The sequence below is a fragment of the Dermacentor variabilis genome, chromosome 2, assembly GCF_050947875.1.
Source record: "Dermacentor variabilis isolate Ectoservices chromosome 2, ASM5094787v1, whole genome shotgun sequence".
Taxonomy (NCBI): domain Eukaryota; kingdom Metazoa; phylum Arthropoda; class Arachnida; order Ixodida; family Ixodidae; genus Dermacentor; species Dermacentor variabilis.
This window is the reverse complement of record NC_134569.1, coordinates 89662211-89670093: the sequence shown is the minus strand read 5'-3', so window position 1 is coordinate 89670093 and position 7883 is coordinate 89662211.

Sequence of the window (7883 nt, the reverse complement as noted above, 5' to 3'; positions counted from 1 at the left end):
GTTGACATTACCACTCCCGATAAGTGTTCCAAAGGTCTTTTAGCAAAAATCAAGCACTTGCACTTTTGAGATGTTTCATCTGCTGAAAAGCAAGCTAGTTGTACTATCAAATTGGCACAGCCTAGATAAGTTGGAAGTATATGATCGCCATGTTTGCTGATAGCTGTGAACCATATTTCCGGTTCACTGGTTAGTGTAGTAGTGTTCCTTAAAGGTATCTTATAATAAATAGCCTTGCTGTAAATGTACGGTAGTTTCAAGTGCGTCATGTTCTACATAAACACAACACAGGAAGGGTTTTAAGGCACCAACTCGCCTCCAAAGTTTGAAGCAGAATCACTGTCTATGGTCTTCTTGGTTCATTTGCCTGACAGTAACACTACTGTGCGGATACACGAAGACAAAAACAGAAAAAAGCTACGTTCCATTCTGCTGCCTCTTTGTGAATTCATGAAGCAACTACTAGTATTATCAAGGTCGGCTAAGCATGCGAGACATATTGTGCTCCTTGGGTACGAAAATTGTCACCACACGTTTTGGTTCACATCACAGCAGGGCCAGATTTAGGGTACATGTAACATCAATGAGGGACCCTTATCAAAACAAAGAATAAGGGGAAAGGGAAGGAGAGTGCACTCAATTTTGGTTTCTAAAGCTAACATTTGAGATTGAGGCCACATGTCAGAAGTGTCAGTATTGGAGCCTAAATATATTGTGCAGTTGAATAGCAAAGGTGTAGCAAGAACATTGTAGAAATATGAACAGCTTTACACGGCCTCCTCTGCACGGCCAAAAAAATCGCTGAAAGCTGTGTGCTCTCACAAAGAACAGAGGTCTGTCATATTCACGAAGTGATGGTAAATTCAAATGACTATTCCGGTTTCAATCTTCGCTGGATAAACCCAAGCGTACCTGTCTTAAATTCCGGAGTTACTCTTTTAGTAGAAGTGAAAACACTACCTTCCGAAACGTACCTTGACACTTGTATAGTACAATATCAGGTGCTCCATGAGCTACCGCGTGTACAAATTAGAACAATCAGTTCGTTTAGTTCACATTTTGTTTGCAGAACCCTTGTCGTAGACGAACGGATTGAGAAGCTTGAGGCATGGTAATGCCTCTAGGCATGGTAAGCTAGGTAATGTCTCTGGGGTAGCCGGCACTCCGCGCCCCACTTTGCTTGGACTCGTCATGCCTCTGTGGTGGCTTAATTGTTGCGCTGTGTGTGCTTGTATTGAACAGTCAGTGACGCAAGACTGTTCGCGAGGCACGAAACGCGTGACATTAATGAAATGTCACGCACCGATCGTCGATCCCGCACGGCAATGTATCAAATGGATGTTTCCGTTTAAATCTCCCGTCAGATAATGGTTTTACATGTGATGTTATACCTTGCGATGGCTCATGCAACCTATTGTCTGAAGCCTCCCGTGTGTCATACGTGCCTCCGAAGTCCGTTATCGTGCAAATTTTTACTTGCTACAGCAAGTTGTACTTGCTGTTGTCACTGGTTCGTAAATTTATCTATACCATCTGATGTGTCATATGTCTAACGGTGAAAAAAAAAAGACAAGAAGAAAAGCGAAAGAAGACGCGTAGGTGTGCGCCTAAATCTCAAAAGCAACCATCATCATTTGCTGGTGCACGCAAGATGACTCCTCAGTACCGCGCTACACTAGCTGTAACCGCGCTGCAGCAAGGTTTCACAAAGTCGCGTAGTATCTGTACCTCACTAGCGCAAGTTTTTCAGTGTTGTCAACGTTAGTGGACATGACGTACATCCTTTGGTCAACGCACACCTGAAGAGGCTATTGATGAGCAAGAGTCGTACGTCAGCGGCAAAGAGCCCGAACTTGCTACCGCAAGTCCATTTCAGTCACAGTTTTATGCGATGCATACACATTTTCACTAATTTTATGGTATATACATTATTAATACATATACTGGCTGAAGCATATATTTCACATGAATCCACTTACCTTCTTGGCTTGATATCTCCAAACAACCGCCTAAGTACGACAAACCGATGGAACGTGCCTTTTTTGACGTCTCCACGCAACGTCCTTGAACACCAGCATCTGGAGCGCAAAACATACGCGGGGCCCCACCCGAGTTTGAGCGATACGGTTGCCCGGGACTTGAGTCTAATTCCGACAAATACCTGTGCGCACCTCGGGCTGTGGCACGCGATCTGGCCTACGGCCTCTCCCGGCCACTGCCCGTGGTGCGGGGTCAAGCTAACTCTCGCCCACGCAACGTGGGAATGCTCGAGCAGGCCCCCAAAATTCAATTCGCCCTGCTGAGATCCAAAATCACAAATGGGGGGCGCGGACCTGGAGACCCAAAAGCGTATCCTCGACCAGGCCCGGCGAGTAGCTCTGACCAGTGCAGTTTTGCAGTAGAGAGCCACTCACCCGCTACGAACACCCCTTTCCTTTCCATTCAATAAAATGTTGTTCTATCTCTCGGAGCGGCGATTATGCTGCGGCCGAAACGCATTTGATGAATTTGCTCCCATAAATTTCATCCAGCCAACCACCCGAAACGAATTATACTCCGCACTCGTACACTGAGCATCACGCAGCCATTCTATACGACGCATCTTCCAATGAACACGACGACGCACCGCGAGAAATGCGTTCACTGTTGCCCTAGCGTTTTCCCACCCGAATGTTGTTAATTACATACTTTCGGCTGAGGCGCAGACCTGGCGGTGTTCTTTGATAGCAGACTGCAAGACGGCGTTCTCATTCACAGTAGGCTGCCTAAAATTCGTTGCTGTTCTGGAGACAACTTGCAATGCAGGACGTCTACGGCTTGGCACTGTCTTTGTAAAAAGAGGTTTTAAAACTTCACGAGGCACGTGAACCGTTACAAGGCCTTGGGGCGGTGATCACGCCTGGCGGCCTGGCGCTTGAAAGTTCGGCCGAAAGAGAGGAGCACTGTCAATCTCACCATACCTGCGATTTGGAGCTACTGTATAGCTGGCGCGTAAAGGGCTGCAGGTATTCTAGTCGGGCCCGACGGCAGGTTCCATTAGGCTTTCACTGCCTTTGGAACTACAGGCGATTGTCATACCGTTAATAAGTGTCAATTGAGCCAGCGGAGCAACCATCTGCACATACAGGCGTCGCAGCGTATTATGCCGTCTGCGCTACTATTGGGGAGCATCGGAATGTGACCTTGGGGGCCTTAATTACAGCACTGTGGGTGCGACGGCGCCAGTTCTTCGATCATTACTGCACAGCAGAGAAAGTAGTCGCGGGGACCAGGTTTCTGGGTGAGGGTATACGTAAGTCCCCGTCGAGGCATTTTGGCAGCAGTGAGAAAAGAAAGAGAGAGAGAAAGAAGTAGAAGAAACACAAGGAGGAAACATCAGGCAAGGACTAGTCTCATACAGAGTGCTAAGGAAAGGAAAAAGAAAGCGATGCGGCGGATAAGGAATTAAAAAGACCGAGCGCCAGACGAAATGCGAGCGTGTGGAGTGGCCATCTGTGGTCGCATGGCCTCCCAATTGGCTGCGCGCGCACGCACGGCGACAAGCTGGCGCGTCTTCGCCGTCGTGCACGGCAAAGTTGGCGCGCATGTGCGGCGCGCCCGGCGACAGCGCTGCCACACGGAGACGCGAGCAGCAGGAGCAGCAGCAGCAGGAAACGTCCTCGAGCACTTTAATGAAGACGGCTCGCGGCGGCTCACAACTCGTCTGCCTGCTGCAGCCTACAGCCGCCGATGCACACGCGCGACCCACCCATCGCCGTCTGGCCACACAGTGAGTGCGCATTTACCTCCCACTAGCACGCGCCACGATGTAGTCCTGCAAAGTTGCGTCGTGCGCGTTACAATATCGCCTTCGGGAGACATACGGGTCTAGGTGGACATAACACCAGCGCCGATAGGCTGCAGAACGTGAGTGTTGCGCCATCAGACTACGTCCTGCCGAGGACGGACGAGGGCGGATGTTGAGATCTCATGCGGATGAGGGCTGATGTTAACGTGCTCTTTCTGTAACCGTTGCGCCGCGCTGTTTGAAAACGAAAGTTTTGGAAGTGGCTTCTTGATGTCCTGAGATTGTTAAAGTTTCTTTGCCTACTCTCCCAGGTCTGGCATGGCTCCCTGGCTGCTGGGTGCTGTTGGGTCGGTCGCTATCTCGGCGCACATACTTGTGTGTTTAAACACGAAGGTTATATGCGCACCGAATTAAGTGCCAGCGAACGGGCTGATAATATGATCCTTTATGCACTGCTGACTAAGTATGCGCACCTCTGTTCTACAAAGAAAGGAAGAAAGTATAAGAAAAAGCTTCCTGCGTAGAACCTGAACATATAATGTCGGTGCACACCGATCTGTTAATGGAACATTGAATCATACTTAACGGATTCTTTCACTCACTTTATTTTCCTTGATTTAGCCACTCACAATGTGCCACTGGATTCGTGGCCGTTCTTGGCCAGTCCTGCAGAATGCGCATGTCCCACTGTGATTCCTGCATAAAACCTGGCGATATTATGGCGGCCTCACAGATATGTCTAAATCGCGCCGATATTTTGATAGAATGGTGATTTATATTTGACGGATTCTTCGATTTATTTTACTTTCTTTGATTCAGCACTTTGGTTTGGGCCATTGCCGGGTGCGCCCGTTCCTGACCTATGGTCCAGAATGGGCATGTCCCATTGTGGCGCAAGAGGTGCAGAATGCCTAAATGTTGCTTGATATGTGTTGTTCCATTCTGCGCGTGTACCTGTTATCACCATCCTTGCTTCGATAGCCACCATACATCGCCTTCGTCCTTGTGACATCACTGCCTAATGCGTCTCACGCTGTCCAAGGACCTGATTTAGAGCTTGCATTTCGACGTGGCTTGTGAGCGATGTAGTGAATAAATATTAAAAGATTGCATTATAATAAATTTGTGACATTGGGCGTGAATAAACGCAAACATATTCCACGAGATTACGCGTTGCGTAGCATGAAATGAAGCATTTTAACGCCTCGTCGTTAGTTGTTACATCATTTAATTAACCGCTTCACATATATCTCAATATTTGACGTAATAGTTCTGCGGAAACCCGCAAGGTGGACAGAAGTAATTATTAAAGGGAAAAATCAGACATCCACCCATTCGTAGCAATTGCTACAAAGGAAACCCATACGGGTTCCTCGAAAGAAAAAGCGAGCAGTTTGAAAAATTATAGCAATTGCTACGAACGGGTGGATGTCTCATTTTCCCTTTAATAATTACTTCTCTCCACGTTGCGGGTTTCCACAGAACTATTACGTCAAACTCTTGCATTTGCTTCGAGTTGTTGACAAATTCCACTTCGCCCTACCACCTGCTAGCTATTTTTTTCCCCTTTCAATTGTTTACATTAGTTCCTGCACTTAGAAAGAAACTTATTTAATGGCCGTTCAACAGTTGTAACCTGGTAACTAGTGCTTGTTTTGCATTTAAAAAAAACTCCGTAAATTACGGGATAACAGCCTCATGTACGATCGACGATAACTGCAGGGCTTCATGTACGATCGACGAGAAATTATGCTGTTTGCATTTAAAGGCGGTACCTTATAGGTTTAGAGCACGCAAACTCGCAGAACATGCCGCTCACTCCACAATTCAACGCTAGAAATTTGTGGATAACAGCCTAACGGCGTTACGCTCATATCGTTTTATTGGGGAGGGGGGGGGGGTAGCACTTACATGCCGTCGGTGTCTGTATATTTCTAAACTTTTTTTTTTTTTTTGACCCGGGAAGAAATGTAATTTAATCGTTATCTTAATATTGCCTTGATGTTCTAACAATACCGCAACAACATTGCTGTATATGTTACCTTATGTAATGCCTGCGGCCACTTAAGGTATACCGATATGAAATTTATTTTTTCAGGCGGCAATGGCTGGTGCGTATATACCGCCAACAATCAAGCTTCGTTATTTGTGTTTCTAACAGGAAGCGCGACAGCACAAGGTGATTGCGCTCGCTTTGTGGGTGCTGCTGGCCAACAGAACCGATTTACTGAGCAATGAGTTTTGCCTCACGGCGACCTGAAATCGCCTCAGTACAACGCGGCACTCCCCCGACGTCTCGGCGCACGAGGGATACAAGAGATTCCTTGCGCCGCCGCTTGAACGCGGCGTTGGCTCTCACTTTTGCACAGCGCGCACTTGGATTTCTACATTTAAATACGCCCCACGTTCACTGGTTGCGCCATGCACACGCTCTGTAGCTTCGAAAGGCGCGTCTATGAAACAGTCCTTTCTCGCAGGGCATTTGAAGTAGCGACTTCGTCTGTCTCGGGCGTTCGGAACATTTAGCTATAATTTTAAGAGCAATTTCTTCTCCTATTTCACATATGAGATACAACATCGCAATACATTTATTTTTAAAATTTAGTAACGAGATCAGCATTCAGTGTGTCTTTTAAACTAAAGTTATTCGCGTATGGGCACACAGCCTCGCAACCCCGTTCGACTGATCGAAAGCAGCGCGATAAAACTGCCTTGGGAAAGCATTTATGCTGCGATCGACGTCACAGCCATGAGCTCGTTGTTCCTCTCGGGTGAATGTACGAAGCTTGGAGACGTCATGGCTTCCTTCTTTTTGCGTTTGAAGCGGTGTTGCTTGTGTGGGGTGGTTCCGCTGTTAAATGCCGTAAGCTGTGGCTGCACGCACATCCTCAATCTAGCGCCATCAACGCATCTGTGTGAAGACGTGACCATTAGTTCCATCAGTTAAGGGTTCAGTTTGAAACTTCGCACTATAGCTGAATAAACCAGAGGACGACTGTTGTCGCAATTATTACATGAATGTGCAACGAAAATTTAGGCACGCACAAGACAACAGACCTGCGTAGCGGGAAGAAACAAGATATACAGAGGAGACCCAAGAGTAACGAGAATTACATATATTTATTTAATTCGCATATTTTTGCTAGCATTCCAAAATGGACGCAATGAACTTATCTTATTATTTTACTCGTAGTTCAAAACTGTTCAGCAACGCTTGCAATTTAACGAGTCATATATCAGTGCTTCCGTTGTTTTCTTCTTTATCTCCAGCACATCTTGAAAAAAAATTAAAAAAAAAACGTTTTCCTTTAAGCTTTCGTTTTAGTCTTGGAGGTAAGAAGCCGCGAGGAGCAAGGTGCGTGGGGATAGAGACGGTGACCTATAGGGCAGCTTTGTCATTAAATGTTAGTCGGGGAAGTGCCGCACGCTCGGCAGTGTGTTGGGCGACAGCGTTCGCTGTTGTGGCGCACAGTCAACCCACCTGAGTTCCACATAACTGGCGCGTTTTCTTCCATCTGCATCGCGCAACCGCTTGGGAACTTTACGTAAAAATGCTGTTGTACTGTCTAACCTTCCGGTAGAAATTGAAGCCTTTTACGCGCATGCACATTGTTTCTTTGAAAAAAATAAAGTCGTTAATTTCGATTGCCCTCTTGTAGGTAACCGGACAAAGATATCTGTGATCGCAATTCTTTCTAGTATAGTAAGTGACGGCGTTTCTACGTATATACGAGTTGTATATAGTACGGGAAGAAAAAAGTGGTTTAACTTGTGTTTTAACAATGAAATTCAACTCTTCCTTCAAAACGAATGAGATTTTAAATTTGTCGAATGAGGCTGCCCCTAAAGTGCACGCAATGATGGGGACTCTTCACGGACACTTTGGCTTGCTCAAAAAGCAGCATATAGCTGACCGCAGACAGAGGCAATAATGCCCCGTTGTGATTGAATCACTTGTGCTGGTCCGTCGCTCAAAATTTGGAGGAAGTAAAACCTCTAGCGGAGTGCACATTTGCATGTGTTAGGACTCGCTTCCTCAGCATGAAAACAGAAATATTAACTTCAAATTTTAAAATAATACAGCCTGATAATTTAT